Here is a 25,586-nt window from a genome sequence, read left to right as displayed (position 1 = left end):
CACTCAATGCCAAATGATCGGTGGATACCCAGCAGTCACAGCATGCTACCTGTTGGTGTACAACACCAAGGTCAGCTGTGCAGTACAAACCACTGGACAGATCCACACATGCAAAACATATGGCCTTACTGGGCATGCTCACACACTTAAAAACATGAAGGCCATGTATGCAAACACCAGTGGACCAGATGCATCCAGCGGTTGCAATTGTTAGTGCAGACACATGTCAGTATGCACCACTCATACCTTGCACATACAGTGGATAGGAATACAGACATATATGTAAGGACAACACACCATAATAAGCCAAAGGTAGATGGATATAGATGTGTGAAAGAGGGTGACTGTGACAAGGAGCCATTGATGCCTGTCCCACCCAGCATACAGCCAAAGGGCTCCAAACACATCAGGTGCAGATGTTACACACTGCAGTTACTAGTAACCAGTACCTGTCAGCACCACAAACTATGTGGTCCATGTGACAGCTGTGCAACATGGCTGTACAAGGATGCAGTCAGCTAGTTGCCCTATACACGTACCTGTGACATATGACCCTGTGTGTGGCCACTTGTGGTGTGTCACCCCTACATGAATGATGTATGGGTCATGCACACACCGGCCACCCCATAACGGTACTCTGACAAGCCTGCTGAGGTTATCTAATGGGAAATACACCTTTGAGAGAGTTGCAGGCCAGTAATCTCCCCGGCGTGTCCCATAACTGTGTACTGCTGTAGTGTGATAGACTAGTTAGATAGGAGTTCTAACCCCAGAAATGGCAATTGTGTGTGTGAGTGTGTGTCACTGTTTGTGTGTGTCACTGTCTCTCACTGCCTGTGTAGAGAACAATATCTTTTAGGCTACTCACACCCCTTACTATTCACATACCCACCGTTGGCAAGGCTGCTGATGTCACCCACCTAGAAATACTCCCCTGGGAAAGCTGTAGCCCGGTAATCTCTGTAGTGCTTGCTGTAACTGCGTACTGCTGTAGTGTAATAATGTAGTTAGGTAGGAGGTCAAACCCCGGACGTGGCAACTGTGCGTGTGTGAGCCTGTGTGTGCATATGTGTGCATATGTGTGCATGACTGACTGTGTTGAGAGCAATGCTTTTTAGGCTACTCACACCCCTTACAAGTCAAATACCCACCTTTGGCAAGGCTGCTGATGTCAAGCACCTTGGAATACACATTTGGGATGACTGTAGCTCAGTAATCTCCATAGCATGTCATATAGCATCGTATGGCCATAGTGTGATTAAGGAGTTAGTTGGGAGTTCTAACTCCAGACCTGCCAACTGTGTGTGTATGCGTGCATGTCTGACTGTGTAGAGAGCAATGCTTTTAGGGTACTCACACCCCTTACAATTCACATACTCAACTTTGGCAAGGCTGCTGATGTCACCCACCTAGAAATACACCCCTTGGAAGACTGTAGCCCAGTAAACTCTGTAGTGCATCCTGTAACTGCATACTGCTGTAGTGTGATAAACTAGTTAGGTAGGAGTTCTAACCCCAAACCTGGCAACTGTGAGTGTGTGTGTGTGTTTGCATGTCTGACTGTGTAGAGAGCAATGCTTTTTAGGCTACTCACACCCCTTACAAGTCAAAGTCAAATACCCATTTTGGCAAGGCTGCTGATGTCACGCACCTTGAAATACACCTCTGGGACAGTCATAGCCCAGTAATCTCCATAGCACATCCCGTAACATTGTATGGCCATAGTGTGATTAAGGAGTTAGTTGGGAGTTCTAACCCTTGACCTGCCAACTGTGTGTGTATGTGTGCATGTCTGACTGTATAAAGAGCAATACTTTTAGGGTACTCACACCCCTGACATTTCACATACATAACTTTGGCAAGGCTGCTGATGTCACCCACCTAGAAATACACCCCTGGGAAAGCTGTAGCCCAGTAAACTCTGTAGTGCATCCTGTAACTGCGTACCACTGTAGTGTGATAATGTAGTTCAGTTTTAGTTCCAACCCCAAACCTGGCAACTGCGTGTGTGAGTGTGTGTCTGTGTTTGTGTGCATGTCTGACTGTGTACAGCGCAATGCTTTTTAGGCTACTCACTCCCCTTACAAGTCAAATACCCACCTTTGGCAAGGCTGCTGATGTCACGCACCTTGAAATACACCTCTGGGATGATCATAGCCCAGTAATCTCCATAGCACATCCAAGTACGTTGTAGAGCCATAGTGTGATTAAGGAGTTATTTGGGAGTTCTAACCCCTAACCTGCCAACTGTGTGTGCATGTCTGACTGTGTAGGGAGCAATGCTTTTAGGGTACTCACACCTTACATTTCACATATCCAACTTTGGCAAGGCTGCTGATGTCACCCACCTAGAAATACACCCCTGGGAAGGTTGTAGACCAGTAATCACCATAGCACATCCTGGAACTGCATACTGCTGTATTGTGAATTAGAAGCATGGTAGGGTTCCATCCCCACACATGGCAGTTCTGGATGTATATATCCGTGGTGCATACTATAACTGCGTAGTGATGTAGTGTAATATGCTAGGTGGGGGTTCTACTCCCAAACATGACATTTGTGAGTGTGTGTGTTCGTAACCCATATCCTGTGTAGGGGTGACTGTGTGGCCAATATAGAGTGGATTTTGCATATTTCTTATATGGTGGTCATATTATATATATCACAATGTCAACCGTACAGGGATAACATGTGATATGGCTGAGAGGCCGGGGTGCAGAGCCATACCCAGACATGTGACATCAAGGCCAGGCAATCACAGTTATCAACCCCAGTATTACCCAGAGCACACTCTCACCCCATGTGTCATACACACACACACACACACACACACACACACACACACACACACACACACACACACACACACACACACACACACACACACACACACATGCCTAGGTAACAGCCAATATGTGGGTAGTACACTGCATATTGACCACTGATAGTAACTATGGAGTGACAGTGGTGGGCCACAAAGGGCATGGCACCCAGTCCATCATTTCCAATATGCACATATGTGCAGACAGTACACCTCCCCCATGTTCCCCAATGGACACCTGCACCACCTGTGGTGCCATCACATGTGACCCACAATGGACATACCATGCCTGACAACATGCCTGTATGGACAGATGCCACTGACACCAAGAAATGCTGATAGCATGCACTCCATGTAGGTGCAGGGTAAAGCTGCTGGCCATTATCAGCTCCCGCCACAGGTGGGCAGGACTGGCACATCTGATGATAATCTGTGTTAACAACATGGGCCAGACACCCCAGGTACAGTTCCACATGTCACTGTACATGCATGTGGGAGCTGTGCACATCCCAGATGCCGTCCATGTCATGGATGAAGGAACACAGACATGGCAAGCGATGCACAGCATTGCCCACACACAGTAGTCACCCAGGTGACCAGATGGGGGATACAATACCTGCCTGTGTGGGTAAATGCAGACACTACATCCCTGAACCACAATGCAGACCATCATCATGTGGCCTGATGCCAAGGTACACCCATTGCCTAGCCCTGGAAAGCCACCTGGCTCAGTTGAACACCACACAACTGTGCAGACATGCACCCATGCATGTCAGTACTGGCACCCTGTGTGTTTGTGTGTGTGTTGCATGCTGCAGATGTTCACATCCACACTCCCTACAACCCCCATGGGCATACTGCAACATGCTGTCTGATGTCAGACACCTTCCCATACTCTTTCACCCATACAGCCCCTGTATGACCTGTGTGGTGCATGGGATACCTGCACAGTGATGTCATGTGGCAATCCTACAACCAGTGAGTTGTACACCTGGCCCTGCCATGTGTGTCAATGTGTGTGTGTCCTTGTGAGAGTGTGGCTGTGTTGACGTTGGCATCTGTTCATGCCGACAGACACATGTATGTCACCTACCATACAGCTACTGTATCCCTGTTGCAGATGTCACTCATCATCACATATATGTGCTGAGTGCTCAACAAAAGGTAACTCATGTGGTGCATCCAATAATTGCAGCAAACTATACTAGCACTACATAGTTGTCAGGGGTTTGATACCCTGTGCTGCTAGGTGTGTGACACAAGCATGATTCAGTTTTACCCTCCCACCCCTCCCTGACACATATTTACCTCTGTCTGCATCCCTCACCCCCTCTTAGGTGGATGTGGAGACCTACACCTGCTTTGCTTAGGCAGCAGCATGTGTAATGTAAGTAATGCTCATGATCATGATCAGATGTTGGCCTCTGCATGAATTACAGCCCTCGCCTAGCTGATTGCATGTGAAACAGCTGTTTTAACATTCCCATAACCAATTGTATGGAAACACACACCAATACCTAGGAACATCATGGTGGCGTTTGCCCTTTTTATCCACTGTGAGCAGGAACTAGATCTGTCATGTGGCAAACAGCATCTCAGATGGATTGTGGTGTACCTCTAACAACATACACTGTGGAAACAATGCAACAAACAGGAGATGGATGTGCCTGACCTGACTGCAGACTGTAAGTGCCACTATACTGCATTTGAAGTAATGTTGCTTTAACAGTGTTTGTATGGATACGGCTGTTGTACATGTCTCAATACCTGCCATGTCAGTTCCATGTTTATAGGGAATCTCCATCTGCCGGGTCATCTGTAGCCTGGGCAGTGTTTTGTCCGTGGTTGCATGTGTCACCCATGCAGCATCTAGCTGTCGACTGCTGAAGGTAGAGTGAGGATTGCAGTCAGTAGATGGAGAAAGCTGTGGTAGTCATAGACGTCATATCCCTCAAAGGACATATGTTGCAACAACCCTGTAACACCAGTAAATGTATGTGGTTATCACAGCAACATGTCAATATTGGCCCTGTGTATGTGCTCCCAGCCACACCTCTGTCAACCTTTGTACATCTGTCGTGCATGAAGTGGTGCATATGTGCTTTACACCATACTTTGTGGCATCATATCTGAGAACAAGCCACTGATATATCTGACTGCTACACATGTTATGTACAGTAGGGGTTACATTACATGACATTACCTGCACATTCTGTGGATGTTCATACAGTCCTGAGGTCTGTGTACCTATGGTGAATGTCGACAGAGTGTGTAGTGTTGATATGTATCTCAGCCTGTGTACAGACTGTGGTAGATGACATTGTTATAGTTCCCCTACTATCAGATGTTACATTCTGCCCCACTGTATGGTACTGTAGTGGCGTACATGTTTGTAGGGCCATAAACACATGTGTCCCATACCACACACAGCTACCAGAACAAACTGTGCAGCAGGCCAGTATATGTAGGGTCAGTCTGTGAGTGGCACATATGAGGATGATGTAGAACACATAGTCCATATACTGTAATACCATGCTAGCTAACCATATGTGGTTGTGGCTGTGTTCACATTGGTTGTGGATATGCACTGTCACACAGGTGTATCTTACCCTGTGCTGTGACATGCCTGTTGAGTCTGCTTTATATGCAGGTACATGTGCATTCCCCCTTGGGAGATGTAGGCCAATGTTGAGCCAGTCCGCCTGCAGCCTGCACAGTGCATTGTGACATGCCTAGCAGCTGAGTGTACCTACCCAGTGGGATGTCATGTGCAGATACTAGCCAGCTGTCCCACTGCCAGCCCTCCCCTAACAGTCATGTATGTCAGACAGGGCAGTGGGATGCAGTGTAGATGAATGTCAATACCTATTGTGTTACCCCAGAACCAGTGCTCATACCATTACAGGTCAGGCAGGGGTGTGTGAATGCATGACCTGTGGTGGACATCATATACTGGTCGTTATGTGTTATACCCATCTACATGGCCGTCCACATCCATATTGTCAGGAATGGTACACGTGTGTAGCACTAAGGGCTTATGTGTATACCTCTGGACTGTACAGAATGTGTCAGACCCTCCACATATATTGGCAAATATCTCTGCTGCAGTCCACAGCGGCATTATGTGTTAGCAGCGGTACTGTACACTAATGTCCTTTGGATGTCTTTCAGTAACCATTGGCACACATGTTATAAGCAGATGTGACCTCCCATACACACCATGTCTGTGAAGACAATCCCAATGACAGTAGCAATATTCTACTAGTATACCTGTTATACATACCTGACATCCCCTGCAACTACGACATTGGGAACATAAGGGCTGGGGTTGGTCTACACTTCATGTCCAGGACATATGGAGGGAATATATGTACATATACCTATCTAGATAGCCAGATATACATGATTACACATGTGTACTACACCCAATTAACACTGTCATGGCAACCACCTACAATAGATTCCCACATCATGTGTGCATGGTCCCATTACATCTCCTGTGTGATGGGCATCCGTCCTGTGTGTGTGGGCAGCAGTGCTACTGACAGCATGTAGCAATACCCCTTACAGGAGAACTGGCACACTCAGGGCAGCCACGTATTTGTAGGAGGATCTGCAAGTACAGACAGACTGTGAGTAGATTTATGTTATGCTTTGTACAGTACTGATGTTACAAGGTGTGGGTGTACATACTAGTTTGCCATGGAATGCAGTCTGTCTGCATAGCACACAACTGTGGGCCTACCCTCATGCCGGCCTGAGCTGTGCCTGTCATGTCTTGTCTGTCCACCACACAGGTCTTGTGTCAGATAATACACTGGCAGTGTGTGTGTGTTGCGTGTTACCGGTACATGGCTACATACATGACCGTCTCTACCATCAATTCCATGACTAAGGGTATGTTACAGACTATCCTGTAACACTTGCACCTTGCATAGTGTATGGCAACAGTTGTTCACATATGTGCCTGTATTCCAGCCTCTGTCCATCACCTACATACCAAGCTTTGTACATATGTCATGATGTCAGTGGTTGATCCATAGTGGGCTGGGAGTATATCACACTGCCATGTTTGCCATCAGTCCACTGCCATTCTATCCCCCACACATATGGTGGGGCTGGGGCCATATATGTGTGAGTGCCACCTACACAATACATGTGTGCCCTCATGCACTGCAGAGCCCAGTGTATGTAACAGTGGTATATGGCCCTGTGTTACTGAGTCTAGGGGGCAGCACCAGAAATGACCTAGGCTGCTACAAAATGTGGGAGTATCAGGGCTGAGCTGCCTTAAGGTATTTGGATGTACAGTACCATATACTTCACCTATATACACATTACTGACATGGATCTGGTTAATGCAGGACTACTGCCCCCTGCCATACAAACTGTTCTGTTTGTTGGTGTGCTCGTGATGGTGTCAGTTATGCCATGTTATGTAACAGTTACAACCCATGTGGTCATATGACTTCTATACCACCTACTGTGTGTGTACAGTGTATAGATAGAGGCTGCTGAACTACACACCTGGATTGCATACTGATTGATTGTTAGGTATCCTGTGGCCCAGTGTGTCTTTCCTATTGTACAATGTGAATGAATTGGCCTGGACAGCAACAGCTGTGAACCTTTCCAGACTACTGTATGACTGTAACTGGTCCACTGTAGCATCACTCCATTGATATAGTTGTCAGTGTCTGAACAGCTATATGGCATGGCATGTAGAACTGTAATAGTACATGATTAAAGGTTTCCATGTCTGCAAACCTGTGGGTGTTGTTTTACCTATGACCTCTCTGTGGGTGTATGCTACAGGCAACGATTGTCATTTGTATGGGTGGCACATACAGTGTCCAGTCACTCAGGGGTCAACTGCAGGCATAGTGGATGTTCCATATTGTGTGCACCTTCCACTTATGTATCTTACTGTACATATAACTGCATGTGTATGTGTAGTCACATGTATATGTATATATATATATATATATATATATATATATATATATATATATATAGAGAGAGAGAGAGATATAGATATATATATAAATATGTATACCTGTATCTGCATATTTGTGTATCTGAAGCCTGGTAATGTTGATGGCTTCCACATAATGCATTACCCATGGGAGCCAGACTGTACTGTATAATATGTTACCAATACCAGCCTGACATCATGCAGGTGGGATGTAGTACAGGTAACATTGTGTCCCCATGTTGTCACTGGCCCTGGTTATGGGATCTCCAACACTTGGTTGTGCATTCTAGGGTGGACGTGTTTGGCTGGGGGGGGATGCCTATTTGTACAACTCGTATTGTGTGTGATGCCTCTCAACCCCATTAACGTAACATGTAGCCTATTACACTCCCCTCCCTAACAGCTACATGTGCCTTGCATTACCAGCACAACAGTGTTGTACCAATGGGTCGGTAGGCATGGAAATCCCATTGAGGTCTGCCACATGTGTGTATGTGTGCATGTGTGCATATCTGTAGGGTACACCATTCCGAGTCCACATACTCCTATTACAATACACATTGCCACACAGTAGTATGGATGTTGTTGTTGTTGTCGCCCATAGGTGTGGCAACAGAATGTGACGCTCTACTATGCCTGTGGTGTGTGCATCACATGCTTATCTTTATGGTACCACTGTTGTGATATGCAGTGGGTTGTTTTGGCATTGTGGCCAATGTGTGATAGTGGGTATGTCAGAGTATCAAGATGGGTTCCAGTGTGTACAATATCCAGTGGGGGATGTGGGTGCTATGTACACTGTCTTTACACCATGGTACACCTGGTATATGGCCCACCTACCACTCTCAAATGGCCAATGTCACCATCACCCATACAGGTAACAGATAACAGGATACAGCCCAGTTACGCATGTGCTGTGTGCAGCCTACCTGTAACACATTGGACACATGGACTAGTTAGTTAGCAACTATACAACCAGGTCTCTAAGATGTGTGTCTACCTGTTATGTATCAGTCAATGTGTATATGATGGTATGACACACTATGTATTCTCCATATACAAACATTACATCCCCCATTACCATACTGTACATGTCTGTGGATGGTCTGCATATAACACATGACCTGGTACACGCCTCACCCTACAGATGGTGTCATGTGTGCAATGACAGCCACACAGTTCAGTAAAACTACATACCTGGGTAGGGGTCTAGACACAGTGTCACCAAGTAAGGATGTGTATGTATGTGGATGGGTTGACATAAGGGTGCAGATTATACCTGTACAAGCAAGCCACCAGTCAATTTTACATGGCCAATAACTGTTATACATACCTGTGGCATGTGTGCAATATATCACGGCCATGGTGTCACCACACTGACATACCCTTGTGGAATATGACTGCAGGCCATCCTCCTGCTGACACATGTATGCCTACAGCACAAATGGATGACAGTATGGGGATAACAATTGGTGTTACCAACAGCTGAGATGCATCATAGCTGCATGGCTACACTACCTGACATGTATGCAGGACACACAACCCCTGACTACATTCTACACTGCAGTACATTGCGGCACTCTATCACAATCACCGTGTGCATCAGAACCATGTTAGCCTGTCCCTGCATCAATGTTATGGATGACAGGCATGTGGCACAGGTATCATCATATACACAGGGTGTGTGAAAGTCATCTTAGCTGCATGGCTACACTACCTGACATGTATGCAGTACACAATACCCCTGACTACATTCTACACTACAGTACATTGCGGCACTCTATCATAGTCACTGTGTGCATCAGAACCATGTTAGCCTGTCCCTGCATTGATGTTATGGATGACAGGGATGTGGCACAGGTATCATCATATGCACAAGGTGTGTGAAAGTCATCTTAGCTGCATGGCTACATTACCTGACATGTATGCAGTACACAATACCCCTGACTACATTCTACACTGCAGTACATTGCGGCACTCTATCACAGTCACCGTGTGCATCAGAACCATGTTAGCCTGTCCCTGCATCAATGTTATGCATAACAGGGATGTGGCACAGATATCATCATATGCACAGGGTGTGTGAAAGTCATCTTAGCTGCATGGCTACACTACCTGACATGCATGCAGTACACAATACCCCTGACTACATTTTACACTGCAGTACATTGCGGCACTCTATCACAGTCACCGTGTGCATCAGAACCATGTTAGCCTGTCCCTGCATCGATGTTATGGATGACAGGGATATGGCACAGGTATCATCATATGCACAGGGTGTGTGAAAGTCATCTTAGCTGCATGGCTACACTACCTGACATGTATGCAGTACACATTACTCCTGACTACATTCTACACTGTGGTACGTTGCTGCACTCCATTACAGTCACTGTGTGCATCAGAACCATAGTAGCCTGTCCCTGCATCGATGTTATGGATGTGGCACAGATATCATCATATGCAAAGGGTATTTTGCATGTGAGCCAAAGGCCAAGGGTGGTCCAAACATGTGTCACCATGTGTTTGGGTGAGGGGTGTGGTTTATTGATTGGGGCATGGTGATGTGGTGTGTGTCATTATGGGGTCTTCCTAGGTGTGGTTGCCTAGTGTGTGGGTATGCATGCACACAGTTCCGCCATGTGGCTGCCCTATACGGGTGATGTTGGACAGCTGCTGACCATACCTGGCAGGGTGTGCTGTTCACTGCCTCTGGCCACGGACATGCTGACTGTGCCTGCCAGGGGTTCTGTGGGCACATGCAGGTACAGACCTTGAGGTGCTACTCTCCCCTGATGATGACATATGTCAGCTGGAACTATGTCCCACCTGGGACTGGCCAGGGCCACGTGCATGAGGTCTGCTGTGGTGTGGTGTGGACAACAGCTCCAGTGGTGTGCTGTGGCTGGTACTGCCACTATGGGAGCGGCTGGGCATCCTGGCATGTCCACATTGACTGCCAGCTGCTGGTGTCTCTGGCCTACATCCACACGGCTGATGCACCACTCCCATCACATGTTCTAGCACAGACATACCACAGTCAAGGAGGCCAACCATCTCACCCCACCGTCTATCCATGACCTTGGTATATTCATGGAAGGCACCAGAAAGTTCATGGAGGTTGCCACATACAGTTGTGAAAGCAGACCTCTGCAGCCTCAGGCCCTGTCTGGTGTGCATTTCCATACGTGTCTGTGCCTCCATTACAGTCTGAAACATGCTGCTGATGGTACCAGTTGTGACGCCGCTGCCAGGGGCATGATGACCTGTGGTCCTCCCCATGAGCACCATGGTACATCTGTCGATGTGGTGGCCTTCCTGACATCCGGCTATGCCAATTGTGACCCGACACAGTTGGCATGGACACTCCACCTTCCTGGTCATTGCTACCAAGTGCCAATTGTCCCTCTGCTATGGCCACATGTGATGGGGTTTGTAGGGGCACTGTAACTGTGTGCGGGCTTGGGGTGGCTAGGAGGGTGATGACACATGTTGGCACAGTGTTGGCCTCTGACAACCCCACCTGTGCCTCACCAGTACCATTATCATTATCGGTGTCTGTAGGGACACCTACCTCAGTTTGCCTGCAGGAGAGACCCTGATCCACCTCGCCACCTGTGGGGGAAACAAATACACACATTAAGACCTGTACAGCATTGCATAACAGTAAACACACTCACACACACTCACACTGACAGCCACCTTATTACCTCACTTTCACTGGGTTTACAGACAGTCCCACAGTCAGTTACATATGTTCCCCATCCTGCATGGCACTTGCTAATATACAGGCATCACTGCAGCCCATTAACATATCATTCCTCTCCATGCATGTGGTTACAACACCTGACCTGTTACTCCATTGCCTCCCTCACTTGGGTGGAGTAGGTTGTACATGGCCTCACTGCTGTCACCCTGTATTACCCTGTGTATGAGCAGTAATGGTGTATGTGGCCCCTATATATTTGGGGCTGCTACCTTCACTGCATATGTCACACACCAGAGCCTCATACTTCAATCTTTCTCAGTCCCTGCCACATCTGCTGCAGAAGCGACCCATCATGCGGACAACAGTACTACCTGGATACACTTACTGATGTGCTGTGGTAATTCCCCATTGAATTTTTAGTGCTGTATATGTGGGTAACCAGCTACCTATCAGCTCTGCTGGCAATATGATGTGTATACCTGGTATGTACTTCACCTCCCAATGCATGCTCCATGCTACAGACCTTGTTATGCTATCAGCTGTCCTGTGTTCACATACCTGACAGGTTGTCCTGATGTCCCATGTCTCACTCCATGTACAGCACAATCCCAAGGAGAAGTACTGCCATGTGGTCAATCCCACTATCGCCTGTGCATACATGGACACACATGCACACACACACACACACACACACACACACACACACACACACACACACACACACACACACACACATACACACATGCGCACGTACACACAAATCGGACATGCATCATTCACACTCCACTAGATTGCACTTACAAACAATCGAGACATGCACACGCACACACACACACACACACACACACACACACACACACACACACACACACATACCACACACACACACACCCACACTAGTAGATGTGGATTTGCACAACATTTGTACACACAGTCCTCTCATTACCCTTCTGTCAGCATGCATTACATATGGTGCTCAACAGCATGCAGTGCAACTATAGTGACTTCATGCCAGTGGCAGTATACATGTGTGTGAGGCATGGGCTGTGTTGGTATGTGATGGCCCTTCCACCTGTTAACACTGCACCCATGTACAAAGTGTTACTGTGGACCTGTTCCACATCCTGCCTAGTACTGTGCACCATACCTCGCAGATGTAGAAACCATTGATGTATCTGTAGTACTGTGTCGGTTATGTCAGCTCCAATGCTCACAGCCCCTATGTGTTATAGCAACTCATACTGCTGTCACAAGTGCTGTGGGGTCAGGGTTACATCTACAATGTTTACTTTACCTGATTGTGTGCAGCTGCAGCCATGGTGGTGTTGAGTCACACATGACCCTACTGTAGGCCGTGTGTCCTGCCACACTTCACAGCCCTGTGGACACATTGCACATTGACAGGATGTTAGTTATCTTGCATGTGTCTGTTGTACCCTTTCGATACCCCAGCATAGTCTCTACTGTGATGCAGTGCATTTCACAGCAACAAAACGTGAACATGTACAGCATGCAGTATTGGTAGGTGTGTCAGACATGTGCATGGGATATCCCATAGCTTCTACATGCCAAGTTTATCATTATGCATGAACATGAACCATACTCACTGGCTATGGGCTGTTGCCATGGTGGCATCCTGGAGATACCTACATAGGAGTGTGAGAAAGCTGATGTCAGTGGCCACAGCTGTGGCATTCATAAAAGGTGAGTGCAGCATTACGTTACATCAACAGTAGAATTACACAATATTATAGCTTATACACAACTGTTTATTACTACTACACAGCAGCAGACTATGTATATGAAATCTCAGATTTGCATGATGTACCTATACAAATGCAGATACATACACAAGAGTGGGGTTACGATGTGCCCTAGGGCTTTACTTGCACGCTCCTCAGCTGGTGTGTCATTGGCACCCACCTCCAAGATGTGCCCTGCCAGGTGTTGATGCTGCAGGTGGCCAAGTGCCACAAGGCTGCTGAGAAGCTCCTCCACAAGGGTGATAGGTGGATGGGTGGGTTGCCCCCAATTGTGAGGTGGTCCCCCCTTATTGCAGCTGCACCCCAACATACATGGCAAAGCAGGTTGGTGCAATGATGCCGGACCTGCTCATAGCTGCCGTTATGCAGTCCGACATCATTGACCCTGTGGACTAACTCATTCCACAGGGTGGTCCTCTCCTGTTGGTCATGGGCTGTCCACGCAAACAGCAGTTTGTAGTGCTGTACCAAGTGGTCAGTAATGATCTCTGTCTCAGCGGCGCTGTATGCGGGAAGCCGACTATGTGACATGTTTCCTGGAAGACATAACAGGTCTGAGCCATCCATACAGCAGGGTTACCATAGTTCATAATACACATATTTGTCTCCCCCCACCATATCAGCTACAACAAACCATTCACAGACTGCAATTGTTATGTCAGCTGCTTACCTACCATTGGGACATATGTTGTATTGTACCAAGCTTTGTGCTATGTGTATGTGCCATGGTTTGTGCTATGTGTTTGTAGCCATGCTCCATGTGGGGACACTTAACTTTGCTGGCCTGTTACAGACTATTTCACCTGCATGCCATTGTCAGTGCCACTATATATATATATGTGTATAAATATATGTACATATATGTGTAGATATATGTTGTATGTTGTTGATATACCTATATCTATATGAGTGTCTGTGTATCTGTACACATACACTTCACATTCTGTATCACACAGATATGTGGAGTGCATACAGACATCTGGTCCACATTGTGTAACTGTCTTTCATTCACAGCTGCACTGTTCTGCCTTGCTGTAACACAGACAGGTGCCACATGTGAATACAGACTAACATTAGGGTCGTAAATATGGTGTGAAATTGCTGGTATGCCTATTACACACCTATGGCATTTGTGTATGCTACATTACACATTAACACGACTGTCCTGCAAGTGGTGTGCTCTGACACCCATGTATCTATCATGACAGCAGTACTTCCACCACCAGCTATTGTCCACACTAACATAATATACACAGATATTATGGCTGACATCTTTGTCATTCATTGCTGATCTGCACAGTTAGAGGGTATGTCCCACTGCTTACAGAGACAGACAGTATTGTCCAGAGCAGTTGTTCAGTGGGACATCATTACAGGGACAACTACAGATGGCACATATCAAACATTCAACATCATATATCCTATTAATCTATACCACATACTACATTAAATTACATACAGTTATGTTTTACATAGCTTTTATTTTTTTGGACGGGTGTGATGCCTTCCCGGTTTTGGCTTGTAGGGTTTTGTTTCCCACTGTGTGTTAGTTTAATTTTAATTTTTTTTTTTTTTTCTCCCTCTCTCTCTCTGTCTCTCTCCCTCTCCAGTAGAGCAATTGAGTTGGTTTGAATGGATTGCAGCATGGCTTTTGTAGGTGGTGCACATGATCAGGTGATGGGCTCTGCACCAATCAGTGTGCAACAGTTGCTGACTGCGTGCAGCCTGCTGTGTAGTGATTCAGTTAACCATTGTCATGGTAACCCAGTACTATACATTGCTTACTCATGTGGCCTTTGTCTCTTTACCTTTCCAGTATGGAGGACATCCTTCCTGTATGTGGGCAGCAGTGTTCCAGATGGCAGGTTGCAGTACCTATTACAGTGGGGCTTGCAGACACAGGGCAACTACACAATCGTAAGAAGTTTCAGACCTACAGACAGAGTGAGTAGTGTTGTTATGTGCATTGTATATTGATGGTCTTGCAGTGTTTGCGTGTACATAGTAGCTTAGGATAGAATGCAGTCTGTCTGCATAGCTGTCAACAGTGGGCCTATCCACATGATGGCCAGTGGATTGTCTGTTTGCTTTTGCCTGTGCACCACACAGGTCTTGTCCTAGATATATCCCCGGCAATCTTTCTGTTGCATGCTATCAGTACATGGCTACTTCCATTTGTGTTCCTGATGTGTTATTCCTGCATAAGGGCATATTGCAACAAATCCTGTAACATCAGCAATTTGCACAGTGTGTAACAGCAATATTACGTGCATGGCCCTGTGTTCCTGCCTCTGTCATCCACATATATGGCTGACTTTGTCCTGCTGTGATACGGTTAAGGGTTGTTCGGTATTGGCCTTTCATCATTTACTACTAGCATTCCTGCTATCATCCCAGTCATATTGTGGACTCCCACATTTGTTGGTCAGGGTCCATACATGTGACAGATACATAGACATTAGAACAGATAATAAATGTCTACAGGGTGTAACTGGTGGCTACTGAACTACATCTGTTATTGTTTGTTGTTACCTATCTTGATGGCAAATCCTTTGTCTACAGTTGTATGAATTGACGGGCTTGGGCTGGACAGCATAGTATGTTATATATCCGTACTGTCTGCATCTACTGTTTTGTGTGGGCCTTGCATTCCTCACTGATTAAATAAGTCCAGATCTATGTTCTATACATAATGGCATACATTATTGTAAAATACACCATTAAAGGTTGTATACCCACGGTAGTGGTGCTGCGGTAGCGTTGTCGCCTCACAACAAGACGTTGTCACGTTCGATTCTCAGCTAGAGCGTCTTCTGTGTGGAGGCATTCGTGAATGGGCGTGCCTTCATTGAAGGTTGTGCGTCAGGGCTGGTAACTCGGCACGTAAAAATCCACTACCAAACATTAGCGGACCGGAGTTCTGCTATGGCGACTCCTAACCGGGATAAGCCAAAAGACACAACAACAACAACAATAACAACACCATTAAAGGTTGTCTGTGTATACATACCTGTATGTTGTCTCATGTCCTTTGAATAGTGAGTGGGTCTGTGTGTAATGCAGTACTCCTGTTCAAGTATGAATGTCATTTAGTAGGTTATACAGCAAAACGATGTTGATATACTGCTTTCACATGGAAAATAGAATGTGCTGCAGTGGGACTTGAACTGGGAATGCATGCACGTTAGGCGGATGCTCTGCCCACTACACAATTGCAGTTATGCTTAACTTGCATATTTCTACCTTAATGTCATACCCATGCTTCCTTTCCCTGGCCCCCATGTTCCATGTAAACAGCATCCATCCATTCTCCAGTTACTAGCACTGCTATACCACATCTCCACACATTTCCCTCTCTGCACATCTCAGTACTCCTCCATTTTACTGTCTCGATGCAACCTTCTGCAGGCTCTTCATCTATTGAGTCCACGTACGTTTGAGCCTTCCCTTGATCCTCCTCTGTAACTGGTGGAAACATCATTGTGACCCACAAAATCTGGATGTTCATCGTGTGACACTGCTGCAGTCATTACACTTGGGTTATCCTGCCGTCAGGCAGTCCCTAGTCGGCCTGAGTTCCAAAGTCTTGGTCCGGCGTCGGTTGCTGTCGCTTCTTCCCTGACATCAATGTGGCAGGGGGATATAAGATGCAGCCGACGCCATTTTCTTCAGTCTTTCTTGCCGCGCGGTGCCCGAAGCAGAAGCAGTTCGCCAGTGCCAGTCGTCCGACTCCTGAGATTTTCATTCCGAATCCAGAACTGAAGTCTTCTAAAAAGCTAAGTACCCCGTTGGGGAACCTTTTTTCTTGCCTCAGACCGATGTCAGTAAAAGTTAATAATTGTATTTCTTGTGGGAAGCAAATACCTCATAAGGATTTCCACTCCTACTGTATCCCATACCTAGGCCCAGATCACGACGTCACTGGTTGTCGGTTTTGTGCTAGGTTTAACAAGCGCACTATTAAACATCGGTTTGATTTTGCCCAACTTTATTTTGGCAGAAAATTTAATTACACCATGCCGTCGGAACTTCCAATGACCGGAATCCATACAAAGCACAAGGACAAGGACAGGCATCCGAGGCCCAAGACTGATGACGAGGCCTCTTCCAGGCTGGTCGCCGGTTCTCCGGATTTCAGCAAGGCTCTTACGCAGCCCCTGATTACCACTTCTACAGAACCACAGACCACCTCTGACTCCCACGTGGAGCTGGCTGGGCCTTCGGATGCTCTTGTTATTCAGATTACCGAACTTAATCCTACAGAGGGAACCGAAGTAGCTGAACAATCCACAGCTTCAGAGGGTGTTTTCAGACCTACCCAATTAACTATTAAACCCTCTGTTAAATCTAATCCTCTCTTAAAAGCAAAGAAACAGACAAAACAATCTCCAGGGCAGGCTTCCATGCCTAAGAAACAAATGCTAAAAATGGCCGAAGACCTTATCACCCTGATCAGAGGGTCCCAACCCCCTCCAGATAAAAGGCCCAGACAAGATGCAAACTATGAATCTTCAGACCAGGTTTCCATTTCCTCTGACTCATCCTCAGACCTAGGGTATTCCTTACCCCCTTATGAGGATTCAGATGCTGAAGAATCAATTCCATCAGCCTCTCTGCCTAAGGACTACTCCTTTGGGAGACCTTACATTCCATGAGGGAGCACTTCCACTGGGAAGGCCAGGATTATTCAGAATCCAAGAAAAGGCTCAGGGATTTCCTCTTATTACCTCAACACAGACCCCTTGCTATTCTGCCTGTGTTAGATATTGTGGATGATGTATATACTGAATCCAGTTTAAACCCTGACTCCTTACCACCAGCCCCAGTTAAGCCGGATAGATATTACAGAGTCCCTGACTCTCACAAATTTCTATACAAAAGCCCTGTTGCAGACCCTGAAACAATTTCTCAGGGACCCAAAGGGATTAAGGCCTCATCAGCAAAACATCCAGTCTCCTCAGACAGAGATTCCAGAGCATTAGACAGATGGGGCAAGAAAGTTTATACATCTGCAACTTTAGCCATGAGAGCCTTGAATTGCCAGTTTCACATGCTAAAATATCAGCAATTTTTAATGTCTCAGTTGAAACAAAAGATGTTTCCAGATACAGATCCTCCTAATTTGAAAGAAATGCAGGATTTATTGCTTGCAGCTGCACAAGTGGGAAAACATACTTTGCAATGTGGTTTTGATTCCTTAGAGGCCCCCTGTAGAGCAGCAGTTACAGGCTCTGTCATTAGAAGGCATGCTTGGTTAAAAGAACATACGCTACCAGATCATGTTAAAGCCAAATTACTGGATGCACCTTTGCAGCGGGATGTGTTGTTTGGAGTTAAGGCAGAGGAGGTATTAAAAAAGATGGAGGATAAGGCAAAATCTATGCAAACGGTCAAAGATTTCTTACAGGTTCAACCTCCTCATTTTAGCAGAAATTGGCCAACAAAAAATTGGTCCTTTCCAGCCACAGACAGACCTCAAAGGGGCAGATATAGACGTCCCAGAGGTAGAGGTCAGACAAAAGGCCCTTACAGACCTTGACAATGGGGTACACCGGGCCAGAAAGAAGGGGAAGACAGGTCCCAACCTTATAAAAAACAGTCTCAATGACTTCCCACTACGACTGCCAAGCAGCTCTCTCTTGGCAGCTCCCTTAGGAGGAAAACTGGCTCTTTTCTATCACAACTGGCATTGCATCACCAAAGACAAATGGGTTCTCAACATCATATCTCAAGGTTACAGGTTTCACTACCACACTCTTCCAAGGTTAAAAAGAATGCCAAATCTGCCACCAAATCAATGGTGTAGAGGCCCAAAAACAAATTACAGCACTCATGGATATGAGAGCTATTCAAAAGGTACCACCACAAGAGCAAGGTCAAGGATTTTACTCAAGACTCTTTCTGGTTCCCAGAAAAGACGAAGCCTGGAGACCCATTCTGGACCTTTCTTCTCTGAACACTTACCTGGATGTTCCGAAATTCAAAATGTTGACACTACAGCAGCTTCTTCCCATGCTGGGCAAGAAAGCTTGGCTAGTGACTTTGGACCTCAAAGAGGCATACCTGCATGTCCCTATCAGACAAAACTGCAGAAGATACCTCAGATTTCTAGCAGGTTCAATGCACTATCAATTCTCTGCACTGCCCTTTGGCTTATCTACTGCGCCCAGAGTCTTCACAAAGTGCCTGTCACGTAAAAAAGTTATTAAGTTGCCTGGGGTACACAGTAAATGAAAAGAAATCAAAACTAGTGCCCTCACAACAGATAATATTCCTGGGTGCCAGCTTAAACACAATGGCCCAGATAGCTTATCTCACGCCAGACAAGCAAAGACAACTGACTCGATATTTTCATTTAATGGCAACAAAGACCCAACTCCCTGCAAGAAAAATTCTGCAGGCCTTGAGCTACATGGCATCTTGCATACTACTAATTCCATATGCCAGATTGCATATGAGGAAACTACAATGGTACCTAAAGAGTGTATGGTCTCAACACTGTCAAGATCTGGAAACAGTTATACCACTAATTCCTTGCCTTCAACAGGAGTTTCAATGGTGGGCCCAAGCTTGTCACCTCAACAAGGGACAGCCTTTTATTCAACCCACAGCCAGGCAAACACTAACAACAGATGCATCGGATTACGCCTGGGGAGCACACATGGCAGGAAAATGTATTCAGGGCGAGTGGCCCGCAGAACAAAGACATCTCCACATCAATCAAAAAGAGATGCTAGCTGTACAAAATGCAATTATAGCTTTCAAGGACCTGCTACATCTCGGACAACTACTACTGAAGACAGACAACACCACAGTTATGTGGTACATAAACAAGCAAGGGGGAACACACTCCTACCCCCTCTGCAGACAAGCCATGACCTTGTGGAACACAGCTTTAAACTACCAAGTTCATCTGCAGGCACAATTCCTGCCAGGAGAGGAAAACACACTGGCAGACGACCTAAGCAGAAACATCATGGAGCCTCATGAATGGCAATTGAGTCCACAAATTTTCAGAATGATAGCACAAAAATGGGGGAACCCAGACATAGATCTGTTTGCATCCCCAATGAACTGCCAACTACAGAAATTCTGTACAAGGAGAAACCATCCACAAGCATGGAAAGTGGATGCCCTCTCATTCGGCTGGAAAAACCTACAGGTATACGCTTTCCCTCCTTTACCTCTCCTTCCAAAGGTACTCATAAAAGCCAGGCAGGAAGAGCCAAAGATTATCCTGATTGCACCAGACTGGCCACGCCAGCACTGGTATCCAATCTTAAAAAACTTAGCACAAGAAAGACCCTGGATTTTGCCACAAATCCTACAGCTGTTAACACAACAATCAGATACTTCACAGCCAGCTAAAGATCTTAAATCTAGCTGCATGGAAAATTCCTTAAACAAGCAAGCATTGCCTCTCTCCAAAGCTGTTATGGACGTCATTCTGGAGGCCAGAAGGCCTAGCACCAGGAAAGCCTACTCGGATAAATAGAAGAGATTCTGTGCCTGGAACCAAGCACACAGCCTTGACCCTCTTGTCCCAAACATTCCTCAGATACTTCAATACTTAACTGAGATGTTGGACAAGGGCCTCTCCTTCTCATCCATCAAGATTCATGCCTCAGCCATTTCTGCTCATTACAACACGGATCCACCAATTTTTTCACATCCTTTGCTCAAACAGTACCTCAGAGGGGCTAAAAACATGAGACCACCCCGTAGAGCACCTATATCAACTTGGGACCTCAACTTTGTTTTGGAAAAATTAACTTTACCTCCATTTGAGCCAGCTATCACAGCAGATTTAAAATACATCTCTTGGAAGACTGCTCTGCTACTGACAATAACATTAGCAAGAAGAGTTTCAGAATTACAGGCACTAATGGCAGTGGAACCTTTCCTCATCTTCCACCAGGACAGGGTGTCCTTAAGAACTAACCCTACGTTTATGCCAAAGGTGGTATCAAGTGTGGCTCTAAACCAAACTATCCACTTGCCAACTTTTTATCCAAAACCACAGAACAAAGGGGAGAGACTACTACATTCCTTGGACATTCACAGACAGTTACGCTTCTACTTGGACAAAACCAAGGCTTTCAGAAAATAGCAATTATTGGTAGCATACGCTGCAGGAACACAGGGAAAAGCCATTTCAAAGCAGACTATTTCAAAGTGGATAGCTCACTATATACGTTTCTGCTATACACACCATGAGAAACCTGTACCTAGCAGCGTTAGATCTCACTCCACCAGGGCAACAGCCACTTCAACTGCCTACCTCAGGGGAGTGCCTACCAAGGATATTTTAGAAGCAGCAACATGGAGTTCTGTACATACCTTCACCAAACATTACAATTTGCCTTTATATTCCAAATCCAGAGCAGGCTTTGCCACTGCTGTGCTGCAGGGCCTTATAGCCACTCCTAATGCCTTATAGATCCATCCACCCTACCTCAGCTTTGGGATTCCACCCAAGTGTAATGACTGCAGCAGTGTCACATGATGAACATAGTACAGTTTTGTACCTACCATAAATGTAGATGTTCGAGTGTAGACACTGCTGCAGTCCAGGTTACCCTCCCTCCTTCAACCTCTTACTTCTGATACATACCTAGGGCTTCTACCCTTATTTCCAAAAGGGAGTATTTGCTGGTAATTAAAAATGGTTATTTGCTTTTCTATTATATATATATATTTTACTAGCAATTTGAAAGGCCTACCTACTTGGGGGCATCTGACATCTGGGGCAAGAAAAACTGAAGAAAATGGCGTTGGCTGCATCTTATATCCTCCTGGTGCACTGACGTCAGGGAAGAAGCGGCAGCAACCGACGCCGGACCAAGACTTTGGAACTCAGGCTGACTAGGGACTTCCTGACGGCAGGATAACCCAAGTGTAATGACTGCAGCAGTGTCTATACTCGAACATCTACATTTATGGTAGGTACAAAACTGTACTTTCTTCCTGCCAGGGACGGACCTGTTGTTGTGTCACGAGTAGACTTTGCTGGTCTATACTGTTTCTCCTACTGGTAGCATCCTGCCAGGTGTTTGAGAAGCAGCACTTTACACACACACCAGACCAGTCTCATCTCCCGCTTCCGCGGATGAAGCACGCCCCCACGGCGTCCCCCATTTTCCATTCCTCTCTTCAGTATTATACAAGACTACTGTTCTCACAGTATGTGTGGACAGGCACTGTTCATTGATACTCATAGACTGCTCAGAATACTGTGATTGAGCAATGTGCCCATGTTTGCTGGTATTAATCTACATACTTACATATATTTCCTATACTGTTGACTAACTGTGCTGGATGATATGTTTGTGATAACAGCAGCTGATTGTATATTTGCCAGGCCTTCATGGTAACTTACATGGCCTATAGTGTGCAGGGGAGGTGGGAACCTGGGAGTGCTGATTATGTTGTTACTGGCCACGATGAGAGCTGTGGGCTACAGCTTGCCTAAGGCACTGCGGGGGAATTATAAGTGGGTATGTGCTGGTGTGCACGAGGCACAGACTTGTTGACCTCTGGTTACAGCGTCTTACACTGGGTTGGCCTCCACATTGCTTAACCAGTGTGGGCATTGCTTACCACCACCCAAACAGGCATACTCCCACTTACTGCGGCATACCCCCATGCTACTTCATGAACATGTTGGTATTATACATGCTTAAGTCAGGTGTACATGTCAGGTATGACTGTTCCCGAAGGTCAGTGTAAGGTGAAGTGGGATTCCAGTTTAGCAGTTCTGAATAGGTTACACTCAGGTATTTGGGTTAGGTTTAGTTATGCCATATCTGTGTTGTAGAGTAGATGTGAATAGTCAAGGTGTAGGCAGGTAGGTGGAGGGGGGGACATTTTAACTGTATAGTAGGCCATTCGACTGATTGGTGGAGGAGCAGTAGTGCAGATTTGCAGGGTGTTGGGATATGTATGTGAGGCAGGACAGGAATGTGTCGGTATCAGTAGTTGGTGTAGGGGTATGGAGTGTTAGTTGGGGGGTGAACTTTGCCAGGTGGTGAGCAGGTGATGATCCAAGTGTGCTTGAGGTATCCCTTCTTGTGTTATTTACATGTGTTGTCTGGGACAGCTGCGGTAATACACCTGGGTTTGGAGTTCCAGATTCTGCCAATATAGTTGTGTGGAGGGTGTCACCTTCTTGTGACTATGAACATTACTAGGAATGGGCCACACAGAGGGGCTGATAGTAGGGGACATGTCCAGGGATGTGCAGGATGGCTGACAAGAAGGTCTACAGCTGGCCATTTCTTCTACAGCGACAGCTGTGTATATACCCTGCATTTCGGGGTAGGTCTGGACACTCACACCCTTGGGTGGGGGTGAGGACAGCAATAATACCTTGTGATGCCAATTAGTTCAGCTTACATGCCTATAGTGGGGTGTTGTGACTATGTGTTCTTTGGTGTCATTTAGTGGGTTTGTAACAACACATCTGGTTATACCATCCTTTGCCATGTAAACTAGACATTGCTGCTGTGGGACTCATACTGGGCATGACTGCTCTTTAGGCATCAGCTCTGCCCAATGCACAATATTGCTTACATCCCTGGGGTGGACCACATCGAATCACTCCAGCCAACACCTACACACCTAGGCCCATAATTACATACCCATAGTTCCCCACCCGCACCTCCTCTTCGGCACTCTTCCTTACTCCGGGTGCAGGTCGGGTCTGAACACATCAGCACACACTACCCACTCCCCACTTCTCGGGACCCATCACATACATTGTCTCACCCCATAGGTCATTAGGCTTCCCAATCTTGTAGTCTGGGTACATGCGTGCCCTGCCGTAGGTTATCTGTGTAATGGCTATAAGGCCGAATAGCCATAAAATTTTTGGCTTGTCCCGCAAGGGACATTCCTGTCTTTGTTTCAAGATTAGACTTGGTGGGTCTCTCCCACTGGTCATATCCTGCCTGTAGTCTGGGAAGCGGTGGTTTGTTTACTTTTATTGTGTGTTTGTATGTTTCACCTGTCTAGCTGGAGGGGGGGGGGTTGATGCTACATGTTACACATTTGTTGATTGGGCCCCTCACCCCCATTGGCACGGCCTGTGAACATATGTAATCCTTAACAGCTGTATCATATCCGAGCTATATATCTGTGTATATTTACACACACACACACACACACACACACACACACACACACACACACACACACACACACACACACACACACACACACATACATATATATATATATATATATATATATATATATATATATATATATATATATATATATAATGACGTGGATGTATGGGTGGCAGCATATCTATATATCTATATGTGGGTATTTATATATGTCTGTCTATGTATGTATACATTTGTACTACGGAGAGGGAGAGGTATATCTCCATGTAGTTATGGGTGTATATACACACACACATACCTCTACATATTTAGCTAGGAAGAGAGGTGAAGAAGAGAGTACAGGCAGGATGGAGTGGTTTGTGACAGACGAGTACCAGTAAGAGTGAAAGGGAAGGTCTACAAGAGGGTAGTGAGACCAGCTATGTTATATGGGTTGGAGACAGTGGCACTGATAAAAAGGCAGGAGTTTGAGCTGGATGTGGCAGAGTTAAAGTTAAGCTTTGCACTGGGTGTGACGAGGGTGGACAGGATTAGGAATAAGTATATTGGAGGGTCAGCCCAGGCTGGAGGGTTTGGAGACAAAGCCAGAGAGGCAAGATTACATTGGTTTGGAAATGTGCTGAGGAGGGATGCTGAGTATATTGGGAAAATGTTGCTAAGGATGAAGCTACCAGGTAACAGGAAAAGTGGAAGGCCTAAGATAAGGTTTATGGATGTAGTGAGAGAGGACATACAGGCGGTTGGTGTGACAGAGCAAGATGCAGAGGACAGGAAGAAATGGAAACAGATGATCCGCTGTGGTGACCCCTAACAGGAACAGCCGAAAGAAGATGATGACGAAGATCCTGTCATATTGCCTGTTATTGCTGGGTACTGTTTCTTGTGCATACCGGCCAACCTTGTGTGCCACGTATGCTTTGCGATACCTACAACTAAATCTGTTAGTGTACACAGAGTCACATATGAAATCTATTGCTTGTACCAGGTAATCATTTGCCCCATGCGGGACAGCCCGAACATTGGGTATACAACTTTCATCTACACCCAGAGTTACATAGATACCCATGGCTATGTGCATGGAGTACAGCGTGTGCCAGACCTAGGATACTTGGGTCGAGACAACATAAGGGATGGGTCCAGAGGGGGGGAGTGTGAGGGGGGGGCAATGTGTAGTGGTGTGGTAGCTACGGGA

Source organism: Protopterus annectens, chromosome 5.part0, assembly GCF_019279795.1.
Source record: "Protopterus annectens isolate FY-2018-M chromosome 5.part0, PAN1.0, whole genome shotgun sequence".
Taxonomy (NCBI): Eukaryota; Metazoa; Chordata; order Ceratodontiformes; family Protopteridae; genus Protopterus; species Protopterus annectens.
The sequence above is the reverse complement of the archived record's forward strand: the minus strand, read 5'-3'. Positions refer to the sequence as shown.